Source organism: Callionymus lyra, chromosome 4 (genome assembly GCF_982586985.1).
Source record: "Callionymus lyra chromosome 4, fCalLyr1.hap1.1, whole genome shotgun sequence".
NCBI classification, from domain to species: domain Eukaryota; kingdom Metazoa; phylum Chordata; class Actinopteri; order Syngnathiformes; family Callionymidae; genus Callionymus; species Callionymus lyra.
In genome coordinates this window covers 38,427,256-38,454,118 of record NC_141821.1, presented here as the reverse complement: position 1 = coordinate 38,454,118, position 26,863 = coordinate 38,427,256, and the positions used below count along the sequence as shown (strand labels likewise).

The following is a 26,863-nucleotide window of genomic DNA, read 5'->3' as shown; positions in this document are numbered from 1 at the left end:
AGAAAATAAATCAAAGAAAAATAACACAAGTAAAAGGATAAAAGATTAACATAGAATAGAATAATCACTTCACTCTTCTCCTGCCCCCCACAAGAATTATACAATCTAATAGCACGAGGAACGAATGAGTCCCTGAGACTATAAGTGTTGCATCTGGGGAGGAGCATTTGTGCACTTCATCTGCTTCTCTGCTCAATGATGACAGTGTTCAAAGGATCACTGTCATCATCCATGATGGACAGTAGTTTCTCCAATGATCTTCTCTCTATAACTGTCACCAGTGAGTCCAGCTTCGTGCCAACCACAGAGCCAGCCCTCCAGCCACTAAAGGAGCAACTACCGGAAAGTGTTGAGTGTCTGGTCATATCCCAGCTTTGTCTCGGAGACATGCTGGCACAGGCGGCTAGACTGGTTCTTCTGGAACAGTGCCAGGACACCCATTGTGCCCACGTCGCCCAAGAAAATCCCCAGACTGAGGAGAACTAAGGCATCCCTCCGAGGCACTTGAGCAGAGCCATGGGAGAGACTCTGTGCCATGACACTACACATCTGGTGCTTCACTCCTGCAAGTCCCAGTTGACCTTATACAACACTGTTGAGGGGTCTCATCATCAACATTAACATATTTAGTTACAATAGATTATTTTTAACAACCATATTATGTTTAGAAACTCAACATTCTTGCCATGGTACTCAAACCTGCGAGCGGTGAAAGGTGAAAAATATTGCATTAATATCGACATCGCACTACAAGACACCAATATCGAATATCGCACATATTTCCTATATCGTGCAGCCCTAGTTAGCGTGAACTACAACAAAAATAGTTTTCGCTTGGGCTAAAAACATACATATTCAACAATGGAGTACACAAAAGTCTGTGTTTTCCAAATATGCATAAATATTAATATAGTAATAGAATTAGGGTGATCAATTGAAATTCATAGTGTTCTTGGATACAAATATATATTTTCCCATTTTGAGTGTAAATAGTGTACATTTACCATCCTTTAAATATAGAAGAAAACATTGTATATGCATAATTTTGCAGATGTTGCTGCACTGATTAATGAGAATGAAAAGAGACGGAACAAACTCTTCTTATTTTTTATTTTCATTAAATTTCATGTTTTTCAGAATTATGGTTTCTATAGTTCTGAAGAGAAACTTTGCATGCTTTAACTACTTTAATACTTAGTATGTATGTATTATTTTTTGTATCTGGTGCTTTTCACCAGGAGAAAAAAGTAGGATTGAATTACATGGTCTGATCTGAATCCAAGAATCCTAATTCCTGATTTAACAACCCCTTTTCAAGATGTAATCCAATCTGATAAGCAAAATCAAATCAGATCACCTTTGAACAACTGGCCCCTCAAGTAGCAAATTAAGTTATGAGAGAAAAAGAGAATTTATTAAAAATCTCATGTAAAATAAAAAATGTTCTCATGTGTATACTCACCTACACATCTTTCTAATGAGACTATACAATTGGTTTAGGCTGACTTAATTATGTTATTAGGATTCAGAAAAATAATTTAAAACAAACGATTTTTATAAATTCAATGAACAGGTTCAAATTTACAATGTTCTAACATAGTTATACATATCATATATATAAATCTGTCAAAACCAATATATATATGAATAACAGGACTAATAACTTCCTCTCTGCTTGTTTGTCTCTAGTGATCATCCACTTCCTATGTGGGCGTGCATCTATGTTTGTTAGAGTGAAGTCTATTGTCCAGCCGCCTGCATGAACCAATCCGAAGGATGAAAGACAGAGATCCCTGCTGCAACATTACACTGTATTACAGCATCGATTATAAGCTGTTACGAGAGGGAGGATATAAAATGTTCCATATTTGAGCATGTGTTTGTTTTAATGCAACAAGCACCTTTGCTCAAGTTACTGACCCTTCCATGCTCTCTCCAATCTCTCTCAGTCAAGATATAAGGTTTCCTCTGGCTCCAGACACAGCCTGATCTCAGTCTCCTCCTAATCTCCATCACTAACCCCCAACCCCCTCGCCTCCACCAGACAGTGGGAGAGGACGGATGAGAAGTTGAGAGAGAACAGACAGGAAGAGAAGGCGGAGACTACAGTCATAGATGTTTAGTTAAAGAGAGATGGAAATAAGAACATCAATAAAGCAGTTAAGTAGTGGTACAATTAGAGGAAGTTTTGCCTAAATAGTTCCTCAATTATTGATTTTTTTAGTTAAGCATTATTTTATTTAGAAAAAGAACAAAAATGACTACACCCTTGAAAGACATGCAACACCAGACTCAAAAATTCGGACAAAACTACAAATTTATACTTGTAATTATCATAATATATTCTGTCAGTGTCCCGTGTTGTGTCACGTAGCGTATCGCCACATTCTTGAAAATACACCCCCCTAATCTTTACGCAAACAAAAAATAATCCAGAATAGAGCTAGGTATGGATTTACCTTTTTTCAAAACCAGTACTGATACCGATACCTTCACTTCAATACTGGTTCCTGAACAATACTTTTTCCATAAAAATTCTATAAGCTTAATTGTAACAAAACCAACGTGACACAAATAAAGTGACAATACATATAGTACAAATCTTGATGTTCATCTTTCAGCCTTGGTAGAATGGCATTTCCACTCCTGGCAGTTTTGTTTTACAGAAAAAATAGATAACTAATAGTGAAAAAGAACACTTGCTAACAAGAGACAAATCCGTTCATTAACTTTGTCACTTAGCAGTTTTTCTTCAGAGAAATTTGCAAATTATCAAGTTTTAATCAGGCTTGGTTACCAAAACTTTGCACAGAAAGAGTAGTAGACATTGACGGGCCCCCTGCTGCCCCTCCTCCTTTATTGAACTATGCAAGGGGCCTCACAAAAGGTCAGCCAGATCACACACACACACCCTTGACACAGCCCTTCCCCCAAACTAGCCTCTTATTGATGAGGTCAGCAGCCAGGAGATTATTGGTCGCGATGAGAAGACCAGTAGTGGAGTGAATGCAGATGTGGACTAGGAACAAAAGAACATGTCAACAAATGCTTTTGTTCAACACTGAATACCTTTCTCTTTCATAAAAAGCTATGTCAATCGCCTTTTCAGTCAAAATTAAATCTAGATATTAAATGTAATATTTGATTGAAACTGCTATATGAAATGTGATTAAAACATTTAAACTTTTCTGACTTCAGGGTAGATTTACCAAGATCCTAGTCAAATTTTGCATGTTCTAGTGACGCTTCTCTCTGAATTTCTGCGTAAGATAAACTGTGGGTAAAGAAGATGTCCTGGCTGATGGTGATGGTCCAATTTGGACTCAAAAAAATGAAACCTTATTGGTTTGTTGGTACCATTTCTTGACTGTGACCCTGCTAAGTTCTACAACACACAAACCTAATGTGCACTGTACCTGCACCACTACTACCTATTTGTATAATTGTTGAACCTTTCCATGTGTAGTTGTTTCTTTGTTTAGTATATTTTTACTAAAATCACATGGGCATGTGCCATTCAGTGATTTTCTTTTTGATACTGCTCTGCTTCACCCAATTTCTTGCAGATAAGCAGAATTTGGTTAGCAGCAGACTGTCAAGCGTCATTCCATGGATCAAGTACAAGAGCAATAGATCCTTTAGGTGCAAATGGATACGGAAGAATAAAGATTATTACATAATTAAATCCATCTAACATCCAGTCTGACCTACAATAGCACACACAAACATACACTGGATGTTTTTTAAAGACAATGCACTTCAGCAAAAGCTGAACAAAAAGAAAAAACAGGAAACGGGAAGTAGAAGGAGGAAATGAGGAGGAGGAAGGAAGTGGGGCGGAGGGAGCCAAAATATGTGTGGAGATTGGATGTTTGGGATGTGTAGTGAACAGTTTAACTTTGACAAATCACAGAAAGGTCATTCTTCAGTCCCTGTAAGAATGATGTCACCGCGCAGATGCTCCATGAACAGAGCTCTGGCTCTTGTGCTGAGGAGATCAAAGATATACTTTGAAAATGCAACATTCCTTTGTTTGGATCGATGAGGGGAAAAATATTCAATCTAAGGCTGACATGCTTTTCAGAACACCTTTCTATTCAAGCACTTTAAAAATACAACCTGAATGTGTATTTTTTATTAATTATTCAATGATGTAATTTTTTTTAACAAGTGTTTAAGTGTAGAAAAGCGTAGTAGGGTTGAGGGGTAGACAGGAGCAGTGAGGAGGATATGGAGGGAAGAAGGAGCTAAATAAGAAGGGGAGGGGAGGATGGGGATGGAGTCAACAAGGGCAAAGAAGTGCGAACAGCAGAGGAGAGCGGGTGAGGGAGTAAAACACTGACTGGCAGACAGAAAGAGAGAGAATAAACCCAGCTTTGGTGAGGCCACTCCCCCTAGCAACAGTGCGGCTCAGCCACTCTCCAATTGGCTGGCAGGAAGCATACATCAGCATCCCATGTATGTCTCTTGAACCAATCAGGCACATCCTGGCAGCACCGCATGCTCATGTTCACCATGGCAACACAACCTTGCACTTAGCCCTTAATGTGCCCTATGTAGTACACGTGTATACACACACGCACAAAAACAAACTCAACAGATACAAATATTTTGCTCCATGTTTAACACCATGTTAATGTCCTGGTTAAGAACAAAACATTTCTTCCAGAGAAAAGTTCAGTTGGATGGCCTCAAACTTTAGGTCATGGTTTCATAACGTACTTCTTTGTTATTCTTCTACCCAAGTGTTTTAAGCGGCTCATGTGCCCTGTGGGGATTCGTTTCTCAGCTTCTTGGCCGCACCTTCTTACTCCACAACAGCTGGTGCTTTACAGTCGTGTTTACAGCATAATTAAGGGATTATTCTGAATTTTTTTTTAAACCTGGACCTAATTAGCTTGTCCTCATAAGACCCCGGGAATCATGTGGTGCTCAATGAAAATCAACGTTCTCTTGACGGCTGTAACAGAAATCAATTATTTGGAGGAAAATGAGGATAGTATTGGAATTCACGTTGATTCGTATGACAGCCACATGAACATCTAGTACAGTCATCAGCAGAGAGAAAGGGTTAAAGAAAAGCAGAGGGAGGCGTCACCCTGACTCCTGGAGCAGAAGCAGGAGGAGACAATGAGCAGCTTCTCAAGAGAGACTCACACAATGAAAGAGTCTGCTGCCTCAAAGCCAGTCAGAGCAGGAGTGTGTGCGCTAACCCGACATCAAGCCTCTATCGTACTGTGTTACTACGAAGAGGATCCGTCTGGATTTTTGTGGCAGCGACCGCACCAGTGAGAGGCCAGTAAAGTTTTAACATAAAAAACGTATGATCAAGCCGAGGTGAGAAATGCTTCATCTCCGATGAGTTTAGAGGACATGTTGCTCCACCCGGTCCATCAATTAACACACCAATTATGAGTGTCTCTTGAACAGACAGTGATAGGCTTTGATGGTGGTCTGTATTTATTATTATTATAAGTGATTTCAAGAATTAAAGGCCTGTTGTGGCCTCCTCTGACGGGACTTACTGAAAAACTACTAAAATGTGGCGATACATGGAGAAAATAGGATTAGGTGTGTGTATTGTGAAAAATCTGGCAATATGATACGCACCACTATACAGGGACAACGATATGATGTGATATGATATTAGATTGACTTTATTAATCCCTCTGGAGATCTTCGGGAAATGGGTACCAGTTCACAGCAGACTTCATAAAAACAAGGACAAAGTAAAGTACAAGTATAAAAAAGACAAACAAAACATAGATAAAGATAAAGAACATAGATTAAAAGGAAATAACGCAAAGAGAAGGATACAAAAGAAAATGATACAAAGCTTAACATAGAATAGAAGCCATCATACTTTCACTCCACTCCTGCCCCCCACGATCAGAATAATGAAACCTAATAGCACGAGGAATGAATGAGTCCCTGAGTGAATTAGTATTGCATCTTGGGAGGAGCATTTGTGCACTCCATCTGCTACTGTAGGAACAGGTATATACAGTATATTTGTAGTAATGTTCAAGTACTTGAATCTGGTGTTAGTCTTGGAGCAGTCGTAACTGCTTTTTCATTTTTCTTAAACCAAAATAAATGTTGAGGACGTAATTACTGCCGCACTCTAACAGCTAGATGTTTAATTAATTAATTAAATATATTTGCATGATAGTTTTAAATTTTAAAAATGCATTTATTTTTTATACACACTTTTTGAAATATAAACTGTATCAAAGCTTTTCAAAATAAATGTATTTTGTAAGGCAAAAACACTATTGTAAAACCTATAAAATGAGTGAGGTAATGTTAAAAGATTCAGTTCTGTGTCCTAGCAACAAGAAACACTGTGTGGTCATGGTGACATTCTAGGGATGATCGAGATTTTGGTCCTAATTTTGTCAAAAACAAAGCTACGAGTTGCCTGTATTCATGGATTTCTTAGTGCCAGCAATCTAGCGAGAACTAATGAGGAGCGGAAAAATAGGAAAACACAGCTTCTGCAATAAGGTTTCAAACAACTACAAGCACTTTGACTGGTCATTGTGTTTCCTGTTTTTAAAAAAAATACATGTGCTGCTGTTGGTCTACAACTGATGCATTATTCATATGCACATACCAAGAAAAGCCTATTTCAACTGGTTACACACATTACCACACGCAAACAGAAACACAAAGTACAGCTTGATCAAGCCCAGACCTGTGCGTTCTTGTGTGTCCATATATGTTTGTGTTTGCCTCCGAGTGTTTTTGTGCGTCCAGGATCCCAGTAAGGTCAGAGGTGATAGACAGTCTGTTTGTTTTCTTTAATTATGGAGTCACTCACCTTGCAGTCACGTAATGAACAATTTTCAAACACTGAACTCAATGACCCGAGACCAGTTTTCAAAGTGAGGAAACTGCCTCTGTCTTACAAATAAAAACACAGATGATAAAATCTACTGTTTTCTATTATTTAGAACAAAATAAAGAAAAGAACGCTGAAGAAAAAGCAATGTTGATAATGAAAATGAAAACTACCCTGTTAAAGTAGCACTGTTGACATTGAGTTGCATACGTGCAATTATTGTCAAAAATATTGTGTTGGTCCAAACTTGAGATGGAGCCTTCTCTTGGCTGATTTATGGACTCGCGCTGAAAGGTAAAATTTAAATTACGAGCGAGCTTCAGAGAAAATCAGCAACCCGTGGCTCACTTGTTCACTTTTGGAGTGCAGTTACACATTACACATAATTAATATATATACCTGAGAGACCAATTCACTTTAGTTGCACACTACAATATATCTTAACCTACAACTTAATCAAGATAATCTAACTATTTATATGATATAATCTGCATGCATCCGACCAGGACATCTGCTTATGTGTTTTGGAGGTTAACCAAAATAAAAAGATTGAATAACTTCATAAATCCTGTAGAAGAGAAGTCACTTGTTATTTTGATGCAGAATGTGATCAACATTTAGGCTGAACGATATTCAGTCAAAAAATAAGTCTGCTGAATTTTGATGATTGCAACTGAATATTTTACCTGTAGTTCAGTTCTAAGGTTGTTTGTTCTCATAATCTAAATTATACAACATAAATCTATCTGTCGGTTTTCTCTGAATGTTTGATGAGCCCCTGGTGGTACCGTTTAGTGATCAGGCCTCATGAAACAGCTAATGAGGTGTTGTGATACAGTGTGTTAATTTTTAAAGGCAACTATATGTCACTATAGGTTTGAAATTATGATAGATTTGAATTAGTCTAAGCAGAGAGTGCTTACAATTTTTGGTATTTAATACTGTGCTTCAAGCAAGGTTTACTAAAATGTTGATGAAGTGTCATGAAACAGCTGATGGGGTTTCATGATAGATCGTGGTCAGTAGGTGGCGCTTTCAATTTTATTTCAATGTACGATTAATTTTCCTTTATATCAACAATGGCTTCATCACTTTTTCATTAAAATCACACACAAATACATTTGATTGTAATTTTAATTGCCATCCTTCACCTCCTACATCAGTGAGGATCCTGTTCCTGGACTTTTCTAGTTCCTCTGCATGTTCTACCAGTCTGTAGTGGCCAGTGTCCTGTTCTATGCTGTGGTGTGTTGGGGTGGGAATGTGTCCAAGAGGAGTGTCTCGGGCTATTCAATTGTACAATTCTTCGGGGGCAGGAGTGGAGTAAAAGTATCATGATGTTCTGTTCTATGTAAGTCTTTGTATCCTTTGTTTTTGTTATTTTACTTTGATCTATGTTCTTTATCTTCATATTTAGACTTAGATTGTATCATCCTGTTCTTTATCTTTATTTCGCTTTGTTCTTGTTCTTATTTTATTTTGATTATCTTTTAATGAAAAACTGTATTTGCTGTGAATAATTGAAAAAAAAAAAAACAATTTCCCAAAGGAGACCTCCTGAGGGATCAATAAAGTTCTACCAAACCTAACGTAACCTAATAATATATTGTATTAGAGAACAAATGGATTGTTATGAAGAAAATAATCACAATTAGATTATTTTCCATAATACACCCTACACTATTTCATGAAACCTCATCACCCGTTTCATTGCAAAATAGTCAATTTATGCTAGCATTGTAAAATAGCATGTAAAAGCTGGACAGTGGCGGTTATTTTTGACTTGCAGATGTTCAAGATATTATCAATAGAAAAAAAGTCACTCCACTAGTGCACAGTGAGAGGGAACCTGTCACAGGACCAGGATGGTGACAGTGTTGAATCAACCTTTACACTTCTGTGCATGGAAAGGTAGTGTTGCAGAGTCAAAGGACAGTAGAACAAAACAAGTATATCCTCTTAAATAAATTATACAATTTATCCTTTGTTCTGCTTCAAAGCCGCCATGTAGGATTGCCTTCATCTGACTTTTTTCAAACGAACTCCCTTTCCTTAACAAATCCAGACAAAAACCCTGAGCGCTCCAAGCCCGGCTTTTCCTCAGAGCACCCCTCCCTTCCTCTCACCTCCGTCCATCCCTAACCCTTCTTGTCCTAGCTTTATGCCTCTCAGATTTCAGCCCCAAAGCTCTTCACATCCCAATTGGCCCCCCTTTGACCCTCTGTTGCCCTCCATCTACCCCTTACCCTCCCTTTCCCCCAGGGCAGGCACACAGCTCCCAGTCCTTTGTGCTCCATCTTCTCCTCCTCCTCTGCTCCCTAAACTCTTTTGTAAATGTGAGGCCAGAGAAGGGAGGCAGAAGTTGCATAATGATCCTATAAATCTGAGGAGCCTTTTTAATGTGTTCACCTTGAGTCTATGTGTGGACTGAAAATATTGATCCAAAAACACTGTTGTTTTTTTTTGCAATTGGATATTATAATGGCCAGAACAGCTTTAAAACCAAAACAAAGTTCATTAGAATGGCTGACCCGCAGTTTTAATTTATATTTTCAATTGCTCTTTTGCAAAGCCATTTAGGATGTGAGGCGAGAGTTAATTTATGCCCGCAGAGCATTCATTATTTAACATCGTTAAATAGTTTGTTTCGAAAACAACATAAAATGTTTTATACACGGGTGAGAGAACATAATATATTGACTTTTTTTTTTTTAAATATTGACAACATATAGTAAGTAAGTAATATTTATAGAGCGCTTTTCCAGACTGGGGTCACAAAGCCCTTAAACAATCAAAACAATACTCTAATAGAGGTCAAGATAACACCGAGAATAACACAGGAGTTCCAGAAAATCAAGGGAAAGCCTGCACGAATAAAAATGTATTAAGATGTTTCTTGAAGGAGTCAGTAGATCCATCAATCGCAGAGGGAGAGGAAGATCGTTCCAAAGCTTAGGAGCATATAGTCCAGAAATACGAGGATACACTCATAATCATGCCGGAGGTGGATGATGTCACATCCTTATATTACTCCTTCACGATGACAACTCCTAATGACACAGTAGGAGGAGTGTGAGGAGGAGTCTTACCACACAAACACACACCCCTCTTCTCCTTATGCTACTTACCCACTGCAATCTTCCTTTCTGACTCAGCTCTCCTTTCCTCCTTTCACTTCTGATACAGAAAGATACATAACTGTTATAGCTGACAACCTTTGAGCCCGAAGAGTCTTTATGAAAAAACACAAATAAGCGATGCATTGGCAACCCAGCCCCCCGCGTTTTAGACATTTGATAGGTGTTGTTTTTACGCTTCCCTGGCGCTGTTTGTCCAGCTTCTTTTGTCATTGGAATTGAGACTCCTTTTTGTATTGTAAAATTGTAAATTATGTCATTTTGAAACGTGTTGTTTTCGAGCCTGTACGGAGATGTTTACCTGGTGTATTTTGTGTAGAATGAATCGAAAGTCATTTTGTATTTGCCTCATTTTAAAATTTGAACTCAGATCACCCCTTTTAACAGCAATAAAAGGAAAAATGGCAAACCTCTGTGAATAATAACTATATATTATTAAAGATGAAGGTTTTATCTATTATATGAATAAATGTGGAAACATTATACTGTATTCTTTTTTTTTTTAAATCATGTTTTGAACGTTGTGGTAATTTAAATACATTGTAAAGACATGTGGACTTTAAACCGTAATAAAATAAAACATTTGAAAACCTCTGTAAATAATAACTATAAATGATTAAAGATGAAGGTTTTATCTATCATATGGATGACTTTGGAAATATTTTACTTTAGTTTTACGCCGGTCTGGCACTATTTTACGCGCGTATTTTAAAATTGAATAGAGCGTTGTTTCCTATTTAGATTTTATCTATTTGAAAGGTGTTGTTTTTATGCCTCCCTGGCGCTGTTTGTCCAGCTTCTTTTGTCATTGGAATTGAGACTCCTTTTTTATTCAAATTGTGTCATTTTGAAACGTATTGTTTTCGACCACTGGGTGCGCCTGTCCGGAGATGTTTATAGGAAGTCATTTTGCATTTGCGTCATTTTAAGGCGCAATTTCTTGCTTAAATACAGCCCCTTTTTTCATTCCAACATCAGTCTGAATAAGACAGAGGAACCTGCGTGCCTACTTTTTTAAAGTGATCACTTTTTTCGTCGCTACGACACCTACTTCGGTAAGTAAATTATTAATGAATACTTGTTGCAACTTAATTTCAAGTTATTTCCATGACCATTGTGGGACCAACAATTATGTCCACGAGTGTGTATATATACAGATATGTATATTTATATATCCATATATATATAGATAGTGTTTTATTAAATTATTAAATTAAATTCTCCAGAATCCTGAAATAAAAAATAATCAATAATCTTTTAAAAAACTTTCACTATGGGATTCATTTAACTGGAAAGAAAAATATAAAAAGAAAGAAATGTGTGGTTTTATGCTTTTAACATTAAACAGTTGAGCCCCCAGAGGCATAAGGCGACGTAAAATATTACTTTTAATACTTAATACTTAATAACGTGATTAATTTAACTAGAAAGAAAAAAAAAGATGTGTGCATCGGCCAGGAATCGAACCGGGGTCTTTATTCTTCCAAAATTAATTAAATACTTCAACAGTTGGCCACCAGGTGTTAAGAAGGAGAATTCTGATTGGCTGTTAGTCTTTTGCATTCTGATTGGCTGTTTGTCTGTTCCAGGTATCCACGTCTGGCCCCCGCGTGGCAGGCGAGAATTCTACCACTGAACCACCAATGCTTTGTGCCTTTAACAATGATAGATATGCAAATTATTCTTCATCTGTGATCCTCAATTTAACCAACCTTTTTTTCAAAGTGATTGTTCACCCAAAATTCACTCATTTTCTACTCACCCTCATGTTAACTGAGGGCTACTCATTAGTTTATTAACAAGGAATAGGGCCCTTTCTGTGATGCTTGATTCCACTCACCCACTAGACGACATAGTGACGGTGGAATCCTCATTGCTGCAACGTCACCTGACAAGTGGAAACAGTTTGTGATTATGCATTTATTTAATAGATGTATCCCTCTTTTCATCCATTTATCCAAAAACTTGTTTTCTTTCTCCAACCCACCCTTTAACTAACTGGAAATAAAAGTTTCTGGTTCTGATATCATCAATACAATGGATGACAATTAACTTAATAATTATTAATTACAGATTTGAATATTTACATTTTGATGTTCACCAAAATAAGGTTACATAATTTCATTTTTAAGCGTTTCAAAAAGTTTTATCTCTGCCATTTATATCATACACTTTAGCTAAGAAGCTAGCATGCACAGCTATGAATGGTGCATGAAACGCCCTCTACATGCTGTCGCTATGGGTTACCTCTCGAGGCCCTGCCTCAACAAATAGTAAATGAAGTAAGGAAGTAAATAAAAAACGATGCACTCGCCAAACAGCAGGGGGCAGTAGGTTGCCTCTATAAAAGGCTTTTCTTCCCTTTAACAAGCCAGTATTCGAGCTCAGGGAAGCTGTCTGCTGGGCCACACTTGTAGAGGACGTCGCACGCATTCGTGGAACCCAGTTATAAAATAGATATAACTTGGGGTTTAGCTTCATGCATGCTTCAGCCCTGGCTGTCACTATGGGTTACAAAGCAGTGGGATAATGTACTCCCAGTGGAAAGCTGTTGAAACATGGACATCAGTGGCCTGTGCCCCACACCTTGAACACCACCTGTGCTCAGCACTGCGTGAGATAGAGAACCTGCATTCATGTCAAGGAGATAATGTTTGGCAAAGGAGGAAGACCAAGAGGCAGGAACAATAATTTCTTCGTCTGAGACCTCTCTCAAGAGAGCCGAGAGGCTGCGACGCTTCGCAACCCGGTTGGTGGCTCACGACCTGCTGCTTCGTAAGCTGACGTGAGAGACAGTGTATGAGACGTTATGATGACAAAGGTTTTCCCACATGACACGCACACAAACCATCAGCCTGTCTGTCTTTCTGACATCGTTTACCCTCCTAAAGTAGCAAGCGAGCGCTCCTGGAACCCGGAGGGTGAAAACTCTTGATAAAACACAGGTTGTGTTGCTCATGGGCCCCCCAGGGCCAGGCAAGTATGTGGCTCGTCGATCTCCATGTTGTTCTTGTCTTGACGAGCAGTGCATACAACGTTCTTTTGTGGATCGCTGAGAGAGAATACTGGCTTGTTAAAGAGAACCGGGGCTTTCTATAGAGTCGACCTTCCTGCCCCTTGCTGGGTGGCGAGTGCATCGTTTTTTCTGTTACCTCGAGAGGTAACTCATAGCGACAGCCTGTGGAGGGCAGACATGATGTGGAACTTAGCAGACATGAAGTGGAAATAAGTGTTCAGTTTCATTTCATATGGCACATATCGCTAGTACTAACGGCGTCGTTAAAAAACAATAAAATACTACAAGGCTCTTCATGTTGCATTGTTGCTTGATTGACAATGTTTATTCTTGGCTTTTTTGGGGATGTGTTCTATATCAATATACATCTCTTACCTCATTCTAGGCTGACAACATGGATACGTGGATAAGGACCATAATGGCTGTGTCAAAAGTTAGTGATGACCTGTTTTTAAACGCGCCACCCTGTACTGTCGGTATAATGGCTCCCCCGTGAGTTTAACCGTAGAAACTACACCAGCACAAGAGGGGTGGAGACACGAAAATATACCCGAAGTCAAATTTCAAACCCTTTTCCTGGAAATGCCAACCTGCCATAAGTTGACCACATGACATTTGAACTAAGATCTCTTACAACCCACAATTCTCCTCCTCCCCGCCACAAACCCACGCTGCTCCTACCGCCACATTTCCCAGCCCACGGTTGCGACATCGTGACGTTCCAGTAAAACTTCCTGACAGTCAAAAGCGTGACATCACAGCCAGGATTTGAGGAGGAAACCACGTCGCCCCTACGATTTCTACGACTACAATCCAACAAACATTTATATGAAATCCACATGTTTATGTACGTTTGACTGAAAACGGACAAATACAAACATCGCAATGAAAACGACCTGAGTTCATAGCCAACCTATATATCCTTCAAAATGGTAACACTCACCTTCCACGAAGCAAACTCTCCCGTGAATCCATTCCATAACAGAATATCTGCAGAACGAGACTCGCGTGACGCAGCCCACCCAAAAAGCCCTCTCCCCAAAAAAACACCTTTATCTTCATCAACGTCGTCTGTAGGGGATGAAGACGTGACGGATCCGCGGCCATGCATCTTTGCACTGTCATGTCTCCTCTCTGGATGATTCCACACTTGTATCCTCCAGCTGCTGGAAATGTTCCGCTTCCACTCGCTGACCAAGATCCCCAAATCTCGCGGACAGTAGGAGAGCGTGTGCAAAAGAAATTGCGCAGTTTTTATTCCATTCAAGCGAAGTGTTTCCTCCTGTCCCCTCTCCTCCTCCCTCCTTTTCTCCTCTTCTGCTTCTCTCTCTCCTGTATCCAGCGGGTTCAGGTCTCAGGCAGCTCCGCCTCCACACTTTCTGGAAAAGTTCTTCATATCATTTGAAGAACCAAAATACAAGCCTCTGAATGCTTTGGTTGTTTCCGACTAGTTGAGTTAGTTAAGAGTTTCTCACCCAAGTGTAGAAGGAAGTCCCAAAAAATCAAATCCAGCTTGAGATCCACCTGTCAATGAGTAATAGTGTATCTTACCAAACATGTGTTACTTAACTGACTCACATTCATCTAGTAAAATAATAAGATAGAAAGTACATGAGTGAATAAGCCAGTCACACGTTTTAAAGTTATTAGTATGCCTCAAGGGCATGTTTCTGCTAGCATCTGTACCTAAAGTGAGTTTAACCAAAATTCACTAATTCTCTACTCACACTCATGTCGACTAAGATTTGGCATCATTTTTAGAGTAATATGTTACTTTTCAGAGTTATAGGCAACAATGTATATCCATTCTAATGTACCAACTGGTGCTCCGTTGTTTTCGTATTCTTCATCTTCGTCCGTAATGACTCACTTAAAAACCATAAAATACCTCCATGGTGCTCGTCTGTAATGTTCTTCTCCCTGTGACAGCCCTACAAGAGGAACTGTTTGGAAAAAACTACAAAGTCTATAGTTTAAAACTTGTTTATTGCATAAGCTGAAAGGCTATCATGCTACACAACTGAACGCCCACGCTAAATTTAAAAGGGGCATACATTTTTGCCTATAACTCAAAAATATGATATTAACTAAACCAATCTTTAAATCATTACAAACAAAACAATGACCTTCATATAAAATGTTTTATGATGTGAGGAAGGTTTATGATTGTTTGGATCACTGACACTAAACGTTGCTTCTGATCTCCGTTTGTCCTAATAATTTTAAACCTTGATTTAAATTATTGAAATCAGCAGAAGTTAAAGTTTAAAAAAAGTTTTTAGTTATTACTGAAGGTTAAAATAAATGTGTGCTGAACACATCTTTCAGTGCTACTTTGAGGGTCGGAACATCTTGTTCAGGGAAATTGGTGTATATACATTATTCGTGTACATATATTTCAAGTGAAATACCAGGCGTTAATTGAATCTTTCCAGGGTTCCCCCTTTAACCTTTTCTGAGAGGTAGGTAGTCAACAAGCTAATTTCAACCAATTTTGTCAAGCGGTTTAGTAGCTAGAAGAAGAGAAGGAATTACACTAAATTGTAGATACACTTTGAGCTTTTCTTTCGGGCTTCTTGACACTCACTCATGGTTATGGATCCAGTCTGCAACTGAGAAAAAGGATACTCACATTGCACTTCAATTAGCGTTAATTAGCTTCTGATTTAGTCACTGTGACATTGTATCCTGACCCTGTATCAAAAAACATTTGAAGCTGTGGGTAAGAATCTTTGTTCATGTCCATGAACTAATATTCACTATTTTGATTGGGTTTGACAATAAGTCGATAGAAAGTATCCCGTGTTAACCCCCCTTACAGGCCCACATACAAAAACACACTTTCATCAAAGGTCTGCTGTGAAGTATTTTCATGCTAATTTCCATTTTCCTCACTCTGAAAACCAGGAAGGAGGGAAGGAGAGACTATTCAAACAAATGAATCCAAATGAAGGAATGTTCAGCCTCTGGGAAAAGGAGTAGAGCCAAACTGCCCCACTGGTGAGGACAACTTAAAGGGAAAAAAAGAGGGACTTTGGAGAAAGTAAGCCAGGAGGAAGAGTGGTCTGCTAATGAGGGGTGGGGGTGACTTGTAGCAAGTGGAGAGGGGGGGGGGGGGGACTTCAAGGTGGTATTTAAACTGAAGGACTCTCTCAGGTCCAAGAGGCTGGACTGGGGTGGTCTTCAGTAGGAGCTAGGAGGGTAATTCAAATTCAAACCAGACCAAACTTCAGACCTGAAGTGAAGGAAAAATGTGTAGTAATTTGCCATTTAATTATACAGGAGGCAAAATATCACTTTAACTAGACGTTTATCTTGAGTTACACATGCAAAATTGTCAACATCTGAGATCAGTATTTGTTGAGGTCTAGACAGAGTTGGGAACTATGCAAATGTTCTACCAATCGATTAATCCAGAAGTGACTCTGAGTGATGACCAGCTGCTGTTTCACAAGATTATCTTAATATCTATTTTCCAAATATCTTGCTAGTGGTGACCATAAAACGATCAAAACACGGAGTCCGTTTCGTCGCTCCAAGACGACGTCACTTCCCGTCCCAGTTCTTATAATTCGCTTCGAGGAGAAAGATGGACAATCAAGAGTGTGTCAAGGGCCAGTTACTCGCCGCACCAAGTCAAACAAAATACAAGCTTTATGATCGCAACCTATCGGAAAAAGGGGGCAAGGGCAATCAGTAGAAACGTCACAAAGGAGAATGGGACCACCTTCCTGAACCACTACTTCCTCTAGCTTGAGGCCCGTACTCCCGGATTGGAGAGAAAGAATAACTGTGTCGCTGGGCTGGTCCGCAGCCATTGGCTGAGAAATCAAACCCTAGCCTGACAGAGCAAACCAGCACACGTGACAGATAATCCGCCACATGGTTGGACTTCCCAGCGTCATGCCGAATGTCTGTTGTGAACTCTGAGATAGCGGCGAGGTGGCGTTGCTGCGGGTAGATCATGGCTCAGAAACTTTGGACATTGTAAATGTCAGTGGTTTATGATCCACATGGCCCTTTCGTTTCCCAAAGCCTCAAACGTACACGGTGAAACACAACGTCATGCCTTGCAGCCAAATCGCAGGTGAAAATAACACATGTTGTTCCCGCGCCGTCTGCTCGCTCTTACTCCCGCCACTACTGCTGAGTCGCTGTCCTCCGTCACTGGTTGAGCCGGAAAACTGGAGGCACTCTGCACCTGGAACTGTCTGGTCGCCGGTAGAACATGATCAGCTTCTTCAGCCAGACCCCGACAGTCTCCAACGGCTTGGAGAGTTCGCCAATGCAGCGCGAACAGGAGGAGGAAGTGGGCGCAGAAATAGGACAGCAATCGTTCTGCCCTCTCGGATGCAGACAGAGAAAACCTCCGGAGAAGAAGTTCTTTGAGTGCGCCATACTTGTTACGCTGCAGAGGATCTCGGAACAGGATCATGGAGGGACGAGTCATTTGTTAATCGAGAGCAGCCACGACCAGGTGAAATCTGGAGTCATCGTCGTCAACTTCAGGAAGGTGAAACAGAGCCTCGACATGCTGGTTGAACAACAAATCCATGTTTTAGAACAACATGAACTATCGTCATTCCTGAGTGATGGGGTGGAAGAAGAGCGATGTGAGGATGTAAACGTGGTGAAGTCCCCATGTCAACGCTGGAAATCCATTAATGCACAATTACAATTTAATATAACAGAGTGTTTAAATTTTAAAAACTGCGAAAAGGGTGTATAAATAAAAGCTTCTCTTTTTGCCTAAATTTATTTATTTTCAAACTGAACAAAGTTATTTACCGTAGACATAAACAAAAACATGTTAGTCTGTTTTACTAGTGTTTATTTCTTCAGTTTGTGCAGGAACAACAACATCCACACACGTGTGTGTGTGTGTGTGTGTGTGTTTGAAAAGTATGTTCTTGAAATTGTGCAACGTTGACATTAAAACCCATGCAAGAACAGGTAGAACATAAAAAAGCTTCATAGAGAGGTTCGACTTTATTCTTAGACTTGCACCAAGCGTGATGCTAGAGTGGGGTTAACATTCAAAAGTGTTACTGACTCACGAAGGAAGATTAATTCATCAACTGAATTATCTGTTCATTTACTGTGGCACTTTGAATCAGAACATCATGCCCTTTTTGGAAATGTTTATTTAAAAAAGGAAGTCAAGTTTGCAGCGTGATCACTACTAAAAAGGGAAATAATGTTTACGCCTTATAAAATGTTGTTAGCTTACACACCGACAAGTTTAATTTATAACAAACAAAACCTGTGAGTTATTGGTTTCATAACTTCAGGAGCTACTGATCCTGTCACCACGTCAAGGAGATAGGCTCTAGCGAAGTTTGAGGTGGATGCCTAAGAAGCGGCTGAGCAGATGTCTTCTCCTGCAACACCCAGCAAAAGAGCCACTGAGGCTGCCACACCCTGGGTTGCCCCCCACCAGGCGTGGACGTGTTGGCCCATTCAAGTTGGCCGGCCGGACTACTGTTCGCCTTTCCCCCTCAGTGACTCCTCCTTCCCTTGGTTTGGAGAGCGAGGCAGGAACATCTGAGGTTAATGGTGGTGGCGCCAGATTCCCAGTAGTGTGGTTCTCGTGGCTCAGTTGACGGTCGGAAGCCTGTGGGCTATCCCTTGGACCCCCGCTGCTCTCTGGTATGGAATGTGCCCTCAGGCCGCTAGGAGCAGATCCACCCACTGCCTGGTAGGCCCGGATAATTGCTGATCTCACTGATCAATGAGAGAACCCCCACTGGACACAACAGGTGAAGACGCTCCTGACCTGGATCCAAGTGGGGCGGCAGATGAAATGCCCGCAGCGTGAGAGTTGTCGCCCGGAATGAGGAGCTGAAAACCTTCAGGCAGAACGCTGGGTTTGGGTGCAATGATACTGATGACTCCTCGACCCCAAAGGAAAGATACTCAGGGCTTATGGAGAGAGCACAAAGCTCAGTCTCTCTATTAGTGACGTCAGCGCCAGAAGGAACGAGACCCTGAGAGACAAGATATCCAGTGGGACTTGGTCAAGAGGCTCAAAGGTCGAGCCTGCGAGAGAGTCCAGCACTAGCAGGAGATCCCACTGAGGGCTTGAAGACCTCACAGGAGGTTGATCCTGTGGGCCCCCCTTAAGAACTGCATCACCAGGTGGTTATGAGTCAAAGCACCCTCAAACCCAAAGTGCCTCGTTTCGATAGCTGATGCGAACATTCTAAGTGTCGCCACAGTCTGTCTGTTATCAATCAAAGGCTGCAGGACAGGACAGCAGAGACCAGACAGGAGCTGGGGTCCCGGGACCTGTCTGCACACCATCGAGAGAACATCCCCCATTTGAGGCATAAAGCCTAGGTGTAGATGGGGTTCAAGAATTCTCCAGCGTGCGTAGAACATCCGGTTCCAGAGTCCCGCTCAGCTCGTCCCGTGCAAGAGCCACACTGGCAGACCCAGCACTGGGGGTACCTTCAGAGTCCCCCTCGCCTGGCAGTGGGGTCCAACGGATAGCCCACATGCTCCCTACCGCCAACTGAGCCAGAGAATGGCGCAACCACTATTAACCTTAGATGTTTCTGCTTCGCTCTCCAAACCAAGGGAAGGAAGAGTCGTGGATGGGGGAAAGGCAAACAGTAGCCCGACCAGCCAACTCGAGTGGGCCAACACGTCCACGCACTTAGTGAAGGTCCTGGGCGTCAGAGAGTAGCTGAACTGGAGTCAAGTGTATTAAAACACCTGACCCTCGAGGGCGAAACGCAAGTACGTTCGATGCCTCCTGACCATTGGAACATGAAATTATACGTCGGTCAGGTCGATAGATATAATCCAGTCTCCTGTACTCCTGTCAGCAGACGTTTGACCGTCAGCATCTAAAACAGACGGATAGCTGTGAACTTGTTCAAGTAGCTGAGGTCCAATATGGGCCTCGATCCTGTTAGATTGGAAATTATTATGCACTATACGTATACGCCATAGTTAAATGAATGCTAAAAAGATAATCAAAATATAAAGTATAAATTACTAGCCTCATCTAAGAGCTTAAACGTTTGAATACACATTCACAATCAACATTCCACTCAGACTGATTTACACTGTTTCAAGACAAGCTTGGAGCAGACTTAGAGATAATCAGCGATTTAGTTGAAGATCTGTCTGTCTGCCCAGTTCACACCTGTTGGCGTGAAACAAAAGAGCAAAACGGAACACACCCAAAAAAGGGGGGCAGGAGTTCTGATGGATGTCGGGTTGTTCCTCGGCCCGTCCCTGTGACTGTCCCGGGACGGGCCGATGACGACATGAGCCGCCTGTCTCTTGAACTAACAGAACTAACAACACGTCTCCTGACGCTCGAATAAACTCTTCCTTCCTCTGCCCCAGACTTACAAGTGTTGACGCACTGAGTGGATGTTTATTTGCAACAGGCATCAGAGCGAGACAGTTTGTTTATTTATGATGAGCATCATTAGCAAGAGAGGTAAGTTCATTGTGATACTTGAAAAGAATGTCGCTGAGGCTACCGCGCTAACCACTGCACTACCGTGCGCCCTACTTGCCATTTATCAAGAAGGACTTTTCAAGAAAAGCTGGATGTTGTTAAGAAAGTTATGCTAACTCCGAGTCTTTCACTAGCTTCAAAGGATTTATCCGCCACTTTTCCTCCATGAACTACGTGATTAAATGTATTTTTTTCTAAATAATGTTGCGATTTATCAGATGAATAGTGGTTCAATATATAGTCGCTGCAGTTTAATGAGACCCCGATTTTGTTTTCTAACTAAAGAAATCTATTCTGGTTGATTTCATCTCATTCCCAGTCGTCAGAGATGCTTCTGATGCTTTTTACAATTTACAATTTGGCAACTATTTTTTTTCTTCGATAATCTCATCTAATGAGATGGATGCCCGCTATGCACAGAACACAGCAAGTCCATTTGTTGTTTAATTGTGGAGACGGACACACAGAGATCATCCTCCTAGTTCAGACGCGATCTGTATTTATTTTTAATATATGTGTAAAAAGTATTTTCACACAGTGTCACACAAACGACCTCAGTACGTTCACGCGTACTGAGGAGACCATTTTATAGCTGTGGACATTCCCTCTCGGCTGAAATCCAGAACTCAGCAAGCGTTCTGGAATTAAAATCTGTTTTTAAAGTCGTAATCACCATCAGGAGGAAAATCTATACATTTTTAATTTTAACATTAATTCCGGACTATAAGCCACTACTTTTTACCCATGCTTTGAGCACCTAATACTATGATGTGGCTCATATATAATATAATCTTTATTTTTCGACACTGTAATCACGTTGTTCATTCACTATCAAACTGTATTAATTCACCTGCTTCCATTGTTACCATGTTTCATAATTTTAATAATTATGGCTGAATTTTTCTGTATTTTATTTTTTCCAAATTTATTTGATTTATGGAAATCATTTCGCTACTCCCTCCAGGCGCCCCGCGACCCCCAGGGGGGTTTGCAATCTCCTGGTACCTTTACTACAAGGCTTTAAGCTGTGCCTTATGTTTGCCTGATATTTCGATTCACTTATTTATTTTTTTTAAACGTAAATACATATTCCAAGTACTGAAAAGGGCCCCACTGAAGTCAAGTGGAAGGTACGTTTAAGACGTCGGGATGGTGTCATGTGTCGTCATCTAGCGGCTAAACAATCAATGTGCAACGTGATTAATAAATACATGAGCAGCTCCAGATAACGTTCGAGATAAAATCGCTCTTCAAATCAAACCACACGTGACTCTAAAATGAAAACAAATACATTTCAGCTATCAGTGTTATTTGTCGCACATCAAAAATCCAAGGCGCTTTACAAATAATCTTTACTTACTTACTTGTTTTCTATTTTGGGCGAGAGAAAAACGAAATAAACATTGGAAAATGGACTAAAAGAGATTGATTATTAACTATAATTTGGCTCTATTTGTGTTATATGATCCCGTCACTTCCAAATAGTTACTTCATCCACAATTATGTGCATAATTTTAGCCAAAACCCCACTGATTGGTTTAACTTATTAACAATTGAGTGGGTAAACTATAAGGTCGCTATACAATTTAAACTCAACTGCTAAAATAAAAACCACCACTTGATGGCACTGTTAGAATGTGTACAAAAAACATCTCTTCATCGCAGGGACTTATGTTGATGTAACCCCTGTAATTCATTACCACAGTAAGAACATATACAAATTGCATTACCTGTCTTGTTGTAACATGATTCGAAACTTGATTTGTTAACATTAAAACGCACAAAACATACAAAGTTTTCCCAGTGAATAACCCACTTGATGTTTAAGTGGGAAATGAATGTACTTAGTAAAAACTGAATATTTAGTTTGTAATGTTCATATCTTTTTTTTACAGATGTTGATTGGGAACTTGGGGTGTCCCGCACCCTTTTGTCTGGAAACTGGGATAGGCTATCTTCCTGTTCTTGACTTTAAATGTGTATACTCTTCTAATCTTCTGCAATTGGACAACAAATTTATGAATTCAGTTAAATTTTATTTTATTTAAATTAATTATTAAATTATTATTAAAATAACAAAGTTCTCTTTGACACTTTTCAGTTTAAGTGAGACTATATTGTAGAATAGAAAAAAGCAGACCCCAGTGAATCACAGCGTGATTTAAGGTTGGGGGAGTTTGGTTGTGGAGAAGACAAGTGTGTGTTTAAACTGAACTGCACAGCTAAAGTCACGTCTATCTATAGCATAACAAGTAGCTGGTTCAGGAGCCTAAGCTAGCCCTAACTATAGATTGTTGGTGGAACAAAAGTAAAAAAGGGAGAGGTTATCTGTATCATAAGTGGTTAATTACGGCTGAGGTGATTAGGTCCAAGCCCTAGAGATGTAATAAAGATGAATGTAATGCACTTAAAAAAAGACGTTTGAGCAAAATTCAATGTCAGTTAGACCAGTATAACAAAACACCTTATGCCCCAGTCCAATAAAACATGTTGTCAAGAAACAAAACAAAACACCCAGGAGAAAGTCAGAGGTGACATGTATTTTCATTAAACTATCAGTCAAACTTGAGTCAAGAAAAGAGGAATGATGAATCCTGCCTACTCTTCATTATCAGGAAGGGGAACACACAAGACTCAGAACAAAAAAAAGGAGACGAGGCACTCTCAGGAATCCTCAAGTGATCGTGTCAGGGGGAAACTGCACTTTGTCAAACTAACAGATGGAAACTAGACGGGTTGAGTGAAAGATGGCTGCACACCCACTCTCTACTTCTTCTTATCTTCATCACACCAGGAGGTAGTGTCTTTAATCACAAGAAGTTCCTGACTCATTTAAGTTAAACTGGAGTATCAACCAGGGTTTTGTGAGTGTGTAACGACACACATTACAAAGGCACACATCATGATATACACATTGGGTTACACCAGTGCTTCTCAATTATTTGCTGTTAGGCCCCCCCTAAGAAGAAGTAAAAATTTCGCGCCCCCCCCAAATATACAAATATACGCTGCCACCGGAAATAATATCATTTGTCAATAAAATTGCACCTCTGCATAACATTATATTCTTATTAACATTAAAGAAGACTAAATAAAGAAATATGGATCAATTTAACAAATAATTACTTTATTAACACAGTAGAAAAAACTTAAAGAGCATAAATTTAGTGCAAACATTTTCTGAGCATTGGATACTGAAAGAAAACTTATCAATAAATAATAATTAAATGAAATTGACCAGCAACATTAACTCAGGAGCACAATATATAAAAAATTTGAACCAACTGATACTGAAAAATAAAGACTATAATCAATAAATAATACATTCAAATTGCTCAGAAAAATCAACTCAGGAGCACAATATATAAAACTATTTGAACCAGCAATATATAAAACACTATGATACTGAATACTTATACATTGTAATTGATCAGCAACATCAACTCAGGAGCATAAAATATTAAACTCTTAAAAACCGAAAATGAATAAGACAATGTGTGCTGATTTGTTTCTTTTATCAAAATGAGGAAGTGAGGAAGCTTAATGGCTACAATGAGCACGTTTTGCAGAGCACAGCTTTTCGAAGCGAGGTTTGAAGCATGACACTGCAACTCTCAGCTCGTGCTCAATGTTTAGCTGGGACCTGTACTTGGTCTTCAGTGCAGCAACAGCAGAGAAGCCAGTCTCACAAAGATAGGATGTTGCAAAAGGAAGAAGAATGCTCATAGCCCTCTGCCCTAAGAGTGGATACTGCCTCTCTACACTCAGCCAGAATTCACTCAGTGTCTGTGATGTGAACCTCAGTCTCAATGTGGAGTCAGACGTCATATCAATGAACTGGTCCTCCTCTGCAGAGCTGAAACCAGTTGGAGCTGGCATATTGAAAGGATTGATCATCCAGTCATACTGAGAACTGTTTTCAGGGAAGTACTTTTTAAAGAATCCCATCAGTGATGAAATATGCTCCTTAATACATGGAATCACAGAGGTGGCATCATTGTCACTTGTGTCAACAAAGTCATGCAGATTCTCGAACGAATCAGTGTTTCCTTCATCAAGTCGCCTCCCCCACATTGTAAGCTTTCGAGTGAAAGAGCTGATCTTGTCTGTGACCTGAGGGAGGTGTTTATCTTTCCCTTGAAGCTGTAAATTGAGTTCATTTAGCTTTCCAAATATGTCACTCAGGTAGGCCAGTTTTGCCAGGAATTTCTCATCACCAAATTTTACTGCAAGGTCATACTTGAGCTCAAAAACTCTGGACAAGACCTTTCCTCTTGACAGCCACCTTGCTTCACTATGAAACAGCACAGCTTGGTGTTCAGCTCCCATTTCCTCACAGATAGCAGAGAAGACTCTCGTTTTTAATGGTCTGGTCTTTATAAAATTGATAACACCAACAATGTCAGTCATAACCTCACTTAAACCAGAGGGAAGGTGTCTTGATGCCAGTGCCTCTCTGTGTATAACACAGTGTGTCCACTCAACATTAGGTGAGACCTTCTTGATGAGTGCCCTGAGTCCCTTTCTCATCCCTGCCATGGTCTGTGCACCATCACTGCAAATACTAATGCAGTTCTCCCACTTAAGCCCATTCTCAGTCAGGAAGCAGTCCGGTATTTTGAATAGCTCTTCAGCTGTGACTCTGTCTCTGACATATTTACAAAAAAGTAGATCCTCACACAGGGAGTTTGACATGTCAAAACGAAAATAAGCAATAAACAAACAGTCTTGTTGCTGTGAGTTGCTTCATCAAACTGTAATGCAAAACGTTTGTCTTTGAGTTGATCTACCAGCTGTTCTTTCAGGTCGTCAGAAATGTCATCTATACGTCTGGCGACAGTGTCGTTGGACAGAGGGATTGTCTTTAATTTTGCAGCACTTGTGTCATCCAGCATGACAGAGACCATGTCTAATGCTGCAGGCAGTATCAGCTCCTCTGCTATGGTGTGGGGTTTTTTGCATTGAGCAACTTGGTATGCCACCTTATATGACGCTAACAGTGCTCGCTGGTTTACTGAAGTAGCACTCAAAAAACGGGACGACTGTTGATGATACTCAGCACGTTTTCGCTGGAAAAACTCAAGCGGCTTATCAGCGTGATTGGGGTGTGTAGTATGAAGGTGGCACCTTAATTTACATGGCTTCATGCTGTCCGCTGCCAATGTTTTCAGAAACAGCAAACAGACCGGTCTTTCCTCTTCTCCCACCGTATTAACGGTGAAGCCAAGCGCTACATACGCCTCGTCATACTTCCTCGTCTTGGCTTTCGGGACACTTGCCTCGGTATCTCCGTCTTTGTCCGCTACTCTTTTCCTCCCAGTTAGATACTTATCCATGCTATTCACTGCACTTCCACGGTTCGTTTACTCCACACACTCCTGCTCTGCTCTGTGCTACGGGCTCTTCTTCGGTGCAAAAAGACCCACTCCCTGCGTACACTGACAACGAGAGCGCCACTGCCACCTACCTTAGTGGATGCGCAATTACACTTTATTCTTATACGACACGTAAAAAAAAAGCATGTTCCCCAGGGTCACTCGCGCCCCCCCTGGCATCGCTCCCCCTATTTGAGAAACACTGGGTTACACACACAACACTCTTAAAACTCTTCACCCAGGCTTCTTGGTGTGATTAGCCTCTCTACCAACAGCCTGCTAAACATGAGGTATTAAGGCATCTCAGTCAATTATGGGTCCAGCCAGTATCATATCAATTTTTGCATTTGCTAAAAAAAGGAAAGAAATTCTAAGTTTGGAAGGACACACGTGATTCTGATTCTGAAAGTAAAGGTGAAACTGGAGTTCCAGGCAGAAAAGGTTATACAATGTTGGTAAGACACATACAAGCCTTTTAGGGTAAGAGTTATTTGATCCGTTTGAAATATATAGAATATATATATAGAATATATAGCAGATAATGTTAAGTGTTCTCTCTCCAAATGTTCCTATTCATAAAGTCCTGACAGCGGATTTCCTAATTTGTACAAAAAATATCTTCCAAAAGAATAATATTATATTTCAGCTTTTTAAAAAAACATTAATGATTAAGCAAGTGTAGGCTGCTTTAAAAAAAAACATATTGGTATACATACGTGGAATTTTACGTGGTTTAGGACGACTCCGGAATTAGTGACACAAATTAGAATAGATATCAACAATATGTACAAAAATATGCAAGATAAATAATAATAACAAAAATAATACTAATAAACACAGTGCAAAAACGTCAACAGTGACAACAGATTAAAAGTTCAAGAGTGAGATGGCGGAGGGGAAGAAAGTGTTCTTGTGGCTGGTGGTTCTTGGCCAGGCAGAAGAGGGAGGATCCGGGGTGAGTCAGGTCTTTGATGATGTCCCCTGCTCTCTTCCTGGTCCTGGACTCGTACAGTT

General features: G+C 40.2%; 1 protein-coding gene across 1 annotated transcript in view; it reads right to left on the bottom strand.

Moving 5' to 3' along the window:
• The window catches only part of kdm6ba (lysine (K)-specific demethylase 6B, a), a 74,345-nt gene extending 60,060 nt beyond the window's left edge, over window positions 1-14,285 (bottom strand). Inside the window, exon 1 of the mRNA XM_087790164.1 lies at window positions 13,941-14,285. The gene's annotated coding sequence lies outside the window, so the exon portion shown is untranslated. The remainder of the gene's footprint in view (window positions 1-13,940) is intronic.
• Between the last annotated feature and the right edge of the window lie 12,578 nt (window positions 14,286-26,863).